Source organism: Antechinus flavipes, chromosome 6 (assembly GCF_016432865.1).
Source record: "Antechinus flavipes isolate AdamAnt ecotype Samford, QLD, Australia chromosome 6, AdamAnt_v2, whole genome shotgun sequence".
In the NCBI taxonomy this organism is placed as follows: domain Eukaryota; kingdom Metazoa; phylum Chordata; class Mammalia; order Dasyuromorphia; family Dasyuridae; genus Antechinus; species Antechinus flavipes.
In genome coordinates, this window is record NC_067403.1 from 239,170,503 (window position 1) to 239,180,139 (window position 9,637).

At 36.7% G+C, this 9,637-nt stretch overlaps 1 long non-coding RNA gene across 1 annotated transcript; it reads left to right on the forward strand.

Annotated features, from left to right (window-relative positions):
• Window positions 1–1,195: 1,195 nt before the first annotated feature.
• Window positions 1,196–5,077, forward strand: LOC127541107 (uncharacterized). The gene is made up of 3 exons (XR_007948369.1): window positions 1,196–1,267; window positions 1,387–1,703; window positions 4,977–5,077. It is a non-coding gene; the product is annotated as an uncharacterized LOC127541107 (long non-coding RNA).
• Window positions 5,078–9,637: the final 4,560 nt, after the last annotated feature.

Here is a 9,637-nt window from a genome sequence, read left to right on the forward strand (position 1 = left end):
TGTAAACACACACACATATATTTTTTTTTCTGATGTACATGTTGTTTCCATACAATAAAATATTAGGAACTTGGGGACTTTTTTTTTTCTTGTCTTCATATTCCCCATACAGAGCCTGGTATATAGTAGGTGTTTAATAAACATGAAATGAATAAACTGGGGAATCCCCAGTTCAACTGGGTCATGGAGGGTTCCAAAGAGAAATGATACCTGAGCTGAGCTGATGAGAAAGAAATCCATTCATTCCAAGCATGAGGATGAGGTCTTATATAAACACACAGAGAAGAGCTGATGACTTAAATTCAGGACCAGCTAATAACTTGATTAAGAGTTATTAAAGTATAGTGGAGAGGGCAATGGACTTAGAATCGGGAAGATTTTGGACTCCCATCCTTCTTCCGATATTTACACTAGTAAATGCCTGGTAAATTATTTGTTGTGGGACTCCAAACTGAGCTCTTAACCTCTTTGGGAAACATTTTCCTTTCATCTACAATGAAGGGGTTAGTCTCAATACCTTCTAAAATTCTTCAGGTCCGAAATCTATGATTCTATCAATGTTCTGTAAATCTAGAATGTAAAATTTTAAAAGGGTGATACTAAAAAAATTAAGAAAAAGAAGAAAAATTTTGGTGGCTCTTAGGAGGTTCTATTTTATATGGGAATATATATGGAGTGATGCAGAGGGACAAATTCAGAACCAAAATCATATAAATATAACCATATAAATGAAAAGGGCAAATTCATGTTAAACATACAGGATGACTTCGTTACTCCCATATAAAAGTTCATATGCACATTATATGGCAGGCACTATACTAAGCACTGAAGAGATAAAAACAAGGAAAAAGAAAGATAGTTCCTGCCCTCAAGGATCTTACTTTCTGATGAGGGTATATTTACCATCATTTGCACTCACTTTTTTATTCCTTATTTTATTTCTTTATTATTGTTTATGTATGTAAATATACTTATAGATGAAAATTAAAATGTATTAAAGAAAAAAAGGAGTTTCTATTTTAGCCTATGTTAAGGACCATGCCTAAGTGAACCATAAAGGGCAGGTCAATTCTCCGAGATCCTCCACAGCTGTGAACATCTGAACGCATTGCGGGGCAGCCTTTGCTGACACAGGTGTTGCTTGTGGACTGGGAAAATAAATTGGAGGCAGAGGGAAGAAGAGAGAAGTCAGACAACGCAATTGCCTCTCAATCTCCTTGAATCACCATCATCCTCTCACAAGAGGAGAAGAAAAGGTCTATCAGAGGTAAAACAAAGTTACGTATTGTGTTCCTAACAATACTAGAGGCAATTGTGAGCTGTTGAATGTTTTTAACAGGGGGATGATATGGTCAGATATAAGCTTTTAATTTGTTTGCTGTGCAGAGATGGATTGAAGAGGGGCAGGACTGGAAACTGGGACCACAATCAGGAGACCTTCACAACAACACAAGAGAGAGAAAGAGGTAATGAGAGTCCTAACTAAGCACCTTGGCCAAGTGAGAAAATCTGTGCCTTTGTTGTCTGCCAAGTCCTTATATACATCAAGAAGAGTCCTCTCAATTTTTAGCTTTAGCAACATCTTCATCATGAAGAGTGGATTTGACAAGAGCATACAGGGGCTTCTGTAGTTTCCTAGAATAACAGCTTTAGAACTGGAATGGATCTAAGGAGTCATCTGAACCAACCTCATCATTTCACAGGTAAGCAAATCAAAGCCCCAAAGTCACATAGGTTGTGTAAGAGCTGAGATTCTAATGTTGTTCCTCTAACATAAGGGAATATGGAAGTTAAAATTATCCAGCCAAAGCAATTGATTAATTAGCAGCATTAAATCAGAGAATCATTTGTGGTTGGGTTTGTTTACAGTTACAGGTTTCCCTGCCCTAAATGTCTTCAAACAGAGCTTTGATAGTCCCAATGGATTCAGTCTATCTGGGTATTATTATCCACATTTTTAGGTGGTAGACCTTTCTCCTGGTCACAGTTCCAGGGTGGAGAAGAGTGCTCATACCACAGAGCACAGGCCAGGAGAGCAGTGACCACACCTCTCTGGATCATATCACCTTGAAAGAACTGAGGGCCTGAAGATAGAGACCCAAAATAGCTCTGAAAAAAAAAAGCACCTGGCAGGAATGAAGGTCTCTTGGAGAAGGATGAGGAAATGAGGTTAGAAATGTCTGTTCTGCCTCTCTTGCAGTCACACATGACTATAGCCCCTCACTACATCGTGACCCTTCTCTCCAATTGGGTCATCATACTTTTACATGTGGGTGCTCTGTCTGCAGGAATATAATTTTGGGTTGTTTCCATTTTGTAAGATATTTTGGGACATGGATGACTAGATTTTTTCCTAAGAGCTGGGACAATTGACTTTTTGTCCTCAGTAGTTTTCATTTATGATTTCTTGAAATGAAGCTCTGGAGAAGATAATTTTTCTAGACTGGTCCAATGCGATTCAAAGTGCTACTTGAGTCTGCCTTTAAACACAAATCACTCTAACTTTCAGTAGATGGACACTGAAGTGTTCAGAGCTCGTACTTTTAGTGTGAAAGCTTCCTAGCTCTTTTCAAGAGCCCTCTACTACCTTTGATATTCACCTGAATCACAAACTCTCACCTGTGGGCCCAAGAGGCTGTAGCATATATAGCAGCCACACAATGGTAAACAATCTTGGGCAGGCAGACTGAACCAGGTTCAGGGGAATCAACAGTTCTCAAACCTATAGATGAATTAGAAGAAGAATAAGCCCCCATAATGCTCTTGTCTACCCCAAGCATGGAAAGCCTTCCCCTGGCCAAATGAGAAGAATTTGTTTCAACAGTCAAGAAGCAGTTAAAACAGGGGCCATGGTGGATGTAGAGCTTGGCCAGACATCAAAGACACCCAGGTCAACTACCACATCTCCAGCGAGCACCAGTCATCCTGACGTTGCCCTGCCGCTGGACTTGGATGACTCAGAAAGAATGAGGCTGTTGACTGCAACTCTGCTCGCTTAAATCCAATTCACTCCCAAGCCAAGATGATATCATTGATCCTCTTTGAGAATGAAGGACGAACAACAATGGCATTGTGAGACGCACTACATTCCAAATGCAGGCTTGCCAGGGGAGGATTAGTTTTGGGGTAAAACTTCTTAACAGTAATTAATTCTTCTGAAATAGAAGGTAACAGACTGACTTCAGCATCTTGTTGAAAAGAATCATGTTCTGGGTGTATGTTGGAGCCTCTGTAATCCTCCTTGTGAGCAAAGTATTACAAAGGCAAGTGCAGAGTATCTGAAATCAGAGGCTGGAAGTATGAGTCTCAGCTCTTATTACCTGTGTGACCTCAGGTAAATGACAACACCTGTCTAGGGACAACTTTCCTTATCTGAAAATGAAGGGGTAAAAGCCAATGACTTCTTACATACTTTCCAACTGTAAATCTATGCTCCTTTGAACTATATTAGCCAGATTGTCACTATAACCAGGAATATAAGTAGTTAAGCAGAGAGGATGGTCCTAGCAGGATCAAAGGACCACAGTGGGACTTCTAGAACCAGGGAGAGCTCCCAGAGGTCTCTGCCCTCAGGTTCCTATAGTACATGCTGTGACTACAGAACTGAGCTAAGAGTATTGATAGAAGGGAGAGCAAGAGAGCCAGGTAAGGTCTGCCAGAGGCATGGGGTAGAGGTCCAGGGAGTCTGCATACTTCCATGACTTTTCCCCTGTATGTCTGTATTAGCCTTTCATTTTGTGTTTCCCTGACGTAAGTCTTATGAATCAAGCTCCACTGCAAGCTACCACAGGATTAGGAGTGGTACTTAAATGTAATTTCAAGAAAGAGAAAAAGAGAGGAAGGAAGAAAAGAGGGAAGGAGAAAAGGAAAAAAGTAAAGGAAGGAGGGAAGGAAGGAAACCTTAAGGAAAGTAATTTTTTTTAAAGTAGGAAAAAAAAGATGAATAGCACTTTCATATCTCAAACCATATCATAAATCAATAGTTATCAAAACTATTTATATTAATTTTAATTTTTTTTAAAGTAGGAAAAAAAAGATGAATAGCACTTTCATATCTCAAACCATATCATAAATCAATAGTTATCAAAACTATTTATATTAATTTTAAATTTTTTTGTAAATCAATTGAACAGACTAGATAAGCAAGAATCAAAAAAAAAAATAATTCAACTAAGTAGTTGAATGTTTAATAAACCTAAGAACATAAGCTTTATAAGTAAAAGAATCTCTAAGAAAGACACCTAGGAAAAATAAAAAAGCAGCTTATTTTTTTTTAATTAAGGATTAAATTAGAATCTTATACCATATACTTCTGAGTTCCAGATGGTTGTGACATAAATATTTAAGACAGCAACTTTTTTGTAAATGGAAAAAAATTAATCCAGATCCCTTTCACAAATGGGATTGGGGAAGAGTGCTTAATCAAACAAGGCATAAAAGAGACCCCCAAAATAAGAGAAGTTCAATGACATGAAATTGAACATTTTTGCATAGGAAGGATTGAATATTTCTCACTGTTGTCAGTTATCATCACTTCCACCCTATTTAACATAGTTCTACCCTTTCTTTAATTGCCCTCTTTCTCCCAATGTAGATTTTTAAAAAGTTCATTTGAGTGACTTTTGCCTTCCACACCAACCTCATTTTATTTTGAGCTGAAGTCATTTTTCCAGTCTTGTATTATGCTTTTGTGTTCACCCTCTGTTAGCTTCTCTCAGTTCCACTTCTGTAAATAGCTGTTTTTGTCTTTGTTTTTAATCTAAGTGGCAGCATTAGGAACTATTCTGGTCATTGGCAATTACCTGCTGACCAAACTCATTGATGCAAAACCCTGAAATACATAACGAATTGGGAAAATGGCCCTGAGTGACCTATTCACTAAAGAACTAGCTTGCTCAGAAGAGTTGAGCTAAATAAATAAATCAGGCAATGAATAACCTTTTATATTTTTATACTTTCTGTCATTTCATGACCAGATGAACTGAGGAGAATTTCTCAGATGGCCAGCCGAGGCATGAAGAGGAACCTCTTATTTCTTTGAATAAAGGCCCAAAGTCACCCATGTTAAGAGTCACAATTCTGCCCACGAATCTTTTTTCTTCCTTCACATCCTCAACCAATACTCAAAAATGCCAAAGCACAGATATGTAATCTATGGCAATAGGTAATATGTTACTTGCCTACTAGCATATCCAGGATCCCCAAAGTTCCAAGGAACATTGATAAACAAGTAACAGAATAATAGTTAATATTTATTAACAATATAATAAATTTATATGACATAATATGAAAAGGAAAATTAATATTTATATAGTGCCTACTGTGTGCTAAGCACTTTACAGTTGACATATCATTTTGTCTTACAATTGTGAGAAATAGATACCATTTTTGCCTCCATTTTTCCCCAAACAAAAGGAGGAAGTTGACAGGCTATCCAACTGGCTCCATATCATCACTCTAATCTGAACATAGACTTGGAGGACCATAGCATCCCTCTTACTTCCAGCCTTTCCAGGGGTCACTGTTAGCTAGACAAAATATCCATAAAGAAACATTCTTTGGCTAGTTAAATCTTATACAAGGTTTGGTTTTTTAATGTTTTTTCTTTCCTTAGTAAGAATTTTAATTGGTTGCATAGTCACTTGTGTACAGAGGCCCTTGCTACCAAATGTAGTAATTGAAATGGATGTGAAGAAACCAGTAAAGCCTCTTTCTTATTAAACTCCCAGAAGTCAGACAAATAGCTCCCATTCAAATTGATGCAGTGAATGGTTCAACTAATTTAATTGAAGAGTTCTTTGTATGTCCACACTGGTCTTTTCAGAGAATTATTACTTCCTTTTGTGTCTTCAGTATTACATTAAGGATTTCTCATCTCTTTTTGGCTGACTCATCTTGTAAAATTTTAGTCTGAGGGATCCTATTTTTTCTACCCATAAATCCTTTGAAATCTCATCTCCCCAAGTCATATGGGTCATATGAACAACAAAATGAAGGACTAGAGATTTTCTCTAATCTTCACAACTTCTGAAATCTCCTATCCCCCAAAAAAGTTATTTGTAATAAGTAAAGTAATTACAGCTTTCATCAATAGATTAAGATCCCCAAGAACCCTAAGGATGTAACAACTTAATGAAACAGCAGTAGAAACGGCTAACCTCTAATCCCTAACTTAGTCACTTAGCACCTGCTTCCCACTATGAGCCACCACTCTCTGACAAGACTGCACAATGCTTCTCCTGGGTTTGTTCTTAGGGATGTACTCAGCCATTTCTTTGTTGTTATAGTCTCTGACGGCACATCTCCTGCTCCAGCCTTCATTCTACCTTTCTGTGCCAACAAAAAATGGAACTCAATTTTATCCTAACCTCTGTGGAAGAAGTGAAGGGAAACACAAACATGTTCTGCTTAAGACTGAAGGAATTGGGGTAGAGGACCATTGTGTGTGTTTGCAGCGGGGGTGCATCAGACTTGAAGGAAAAGCTAGTTGTATCCAACTGGGGCCCATTCTGTCCTCCCAGAAATCATTTGGAACAGAGATTGAGACCAATAAAGAGCAAATTACTCATCATAAAAAGATCCAGAGGTTAAAGATCTAGTCTTTGGAGAATCTGCCATCAAAGAAGAAGGGCAGGCTTGAGGAAATTGAGCAATAAGGAAATATAGTGTGATTAAAATAACCAAAAATTTGGGGAGGAAGAAAATCTAGTTCAAACCTTGAAGATAAACAGATAAATGAATAGGAAATTATTAATAACAAAAACCTATCTAAAAGAATACAAATATCTGAATAAAATTGCAAAGATAGAAGAAAATGTAATTGATGATTATGAGAAAAAAGATCTTGTGAATTCCCAGGAGAGCATAAGATGTAGCAAGATGTTCCCAAATAGATCAAGAGGAAAATGAGAATTGTGAAAAATAGAATTTGTGGTCTGCATATCAAAAATAGTTGGTGTGTTAAATAAAAACTTGAATCCACAATTGATAATCTCTCCAAAGATGCAAAAGAAAATAATTGATAAGAATACAAATCCACAGAATTTAAAAAAGAATCTAAAAGAAAGAAAGCAAAAAGCACAAAATCTACATTATCTGAATATAAGAAAAATATGTTGATCTTGTCGACAAGGTGAAAAAATTACTTTAAGGATCATAGGTTTCATATAAAAATTTGAACAACAATGCCAAAAATAATACAAGAAAACTTCCCAGTATTTATGACTACAGAATAGAAATGCCAATGGAAAAAAAATACAACTCACCTCTCAAGGAAGACTATGGAAAGGTCAAACATTTTATACCCCAAATTCCAAGACATAGTAGTTAAAAGTAACAGTTCCAAAGACAAATAATAAAGTCTGTATTCAAATATGAAAGAAAGGGAATTAGAACAACAATTCTGCACCCACTGGAAGAGCAAAGGAACTCAAGATAGTATATCCTCAAAACCCAAGTCTAATTATCAATGAAAAAAGATAAAGGTTAAATAAAAGAGGCACTTGAAAAAGAAAAAGATGTAAGCTGATTATTTCCTTTGTAAATATCACAAACAAAAGAAACACAGGAAAAAATTTCAACAGCCAGGGAAATTACAGGTAGTGAAATAAATAAATTACCCCTCCCCCCAAAAAAGAAGGGGAAAAATAGAAAAACATCTGTCAAGTTAAAAACAATAACTATAACAAAATAATGAGGGATCATGAAAAGATATCTTTCTAAAATATTCAAGGAAATAAGATAAAAGAGAAATTTAAATAGTGGAGAAAAAGGCTTGAAATATTCTAGACTAAGTTCAGAAAGCTTTTTCTATATGTGAATCAAGTTTTTGTGGGAATAAACTGAAGAGCTTATAGTGTCATAAAAGGGAAAGTATGAAGAAGGTAAAGAGAAGTATATAATGCACCTCCATCAAGTCAATGATAGGCAATGAAGTTCTATAGTCTCTCAGGAATAAGAGGGATTATGAGAGAATGGATGAATTGGCAAAGTTAGGTATTTAAATGGAGACTAAGAAAAGGGGGAAACAAATAAATAAGCATTTATTAAGAATCCTAAGGTTTGCAAAGCACTTTCCAAATATTATCTTTTCTTATCCTAAAAAAACTCCTGGAATGTAGGTACTATTATCCGCAGTTTTACAGATAAGGAAACTGAGTCATCAGAAGTAAAGTGACTTGTGCAGGATCACATAACTAGTAAGTTTCTGAGGCAAGTTTTGAACTGAAGTCTTCCTGACCTCAGCATTCTATCTACTACAATACCTCACTATTTTAATTTGATGCTAGAAGCAGGGTCCTGCTAAGGAACACTCCCATAGTGAAGACTGATATTCTGCAATATGACATAATGGCTTTACCATGGCTATAATCTGCAGGGATTTGGTGCTTAGAGAGAATGTTGCCTCTGAGAAAGATCTATGTCACCAGGGACAGCATCCCACTCTTGGAGAAAATAAAACTGAGTTCCTGGGGACGATTGGCACCCAAAAAGATGGGAAGAAATAAACTGACAGGAAATATAATGGCAAGTGGGAAAAATTACCATGAGGAGGCTGTAGATGGTAATAAACCACATAAGAATATTTCTATCTTTGAGCAACATTTCCCTACCATCGCCTGTAGTTACTGACACTTTTAAGAGTGAGCACAATTAGAAAAAGGAAAAAAAAGACTCATGAGAGCAGAAATCTACAAGGCAAAACTGTTTAAAAGAGGGGACTCAAAATAGGTATTTTAGGAGTTTATTTCCATAAGGAATATAGAGACTTAAGACAGAACAAACAAGCGTAAGGAACATGAATCAGAGTTGTTATTCAGTTACTCAGTTGAGTCCAACTATTCATGACCCCACGGATCATAACCCACAAAGCCTTTCTCTCCTTCATTATCTCCTGAAGTCTGTCCAAATTCATATTCATGTTTGTTAAGGCTATCCATCTCATCTTCTGCTGTTCTCCTTCTCATTTGCCTTTAATCTATCCCAGCATCATTCATTTTCCAGTGAATCCTATTCTTTTCACTATGTGACCAAAGTCAACTTCAGCTTCAGTATTTGTCCTTCTGGATGAATAGTCAGTTATTTTTTTTAAAATGTTGACTGATTTGACCCTCTTGCTGCAGAGGGAACTGTCAAAAGTCTTCTCCAGATTCATAATTCAAAAGTGTCAGTTCTGCAGCACTCAATTTTCATTATACTCCAACTCTCATAGCCATATATTGCTACTGGAAACATTATAGCTTTGAATATATGGACCTTTGTCTCTACTTTTTAGTAAGGTTTCCTGCCAGAGAGAGGTACACTGCTCATTGTGGTCCAACTCAATTGTTGATAATGCAAATAGGAGTAGAAAAGGGTGGAACATGTGCAAAAAATGTTTGTGGCAGCCCTCTTTATAGTGACAAGAAACTGGAAACTGAGTGGATGCCCATCAGTTGGAGAATGGCTGAAAAAGTTATGTTATGTGAATGTCATGGAACATTATTGTTCTATGAGAAATGATCAGCGGGATGGTTTTAATGAGCAGAACCAGGAGACCATTATTCATGGCAACAACAAGATTATATGATGATCAATTCTGATGGACCTGACTCTTTCCAACAATGAGATGATTGAGGCCACTTCCAATGATCTTGTG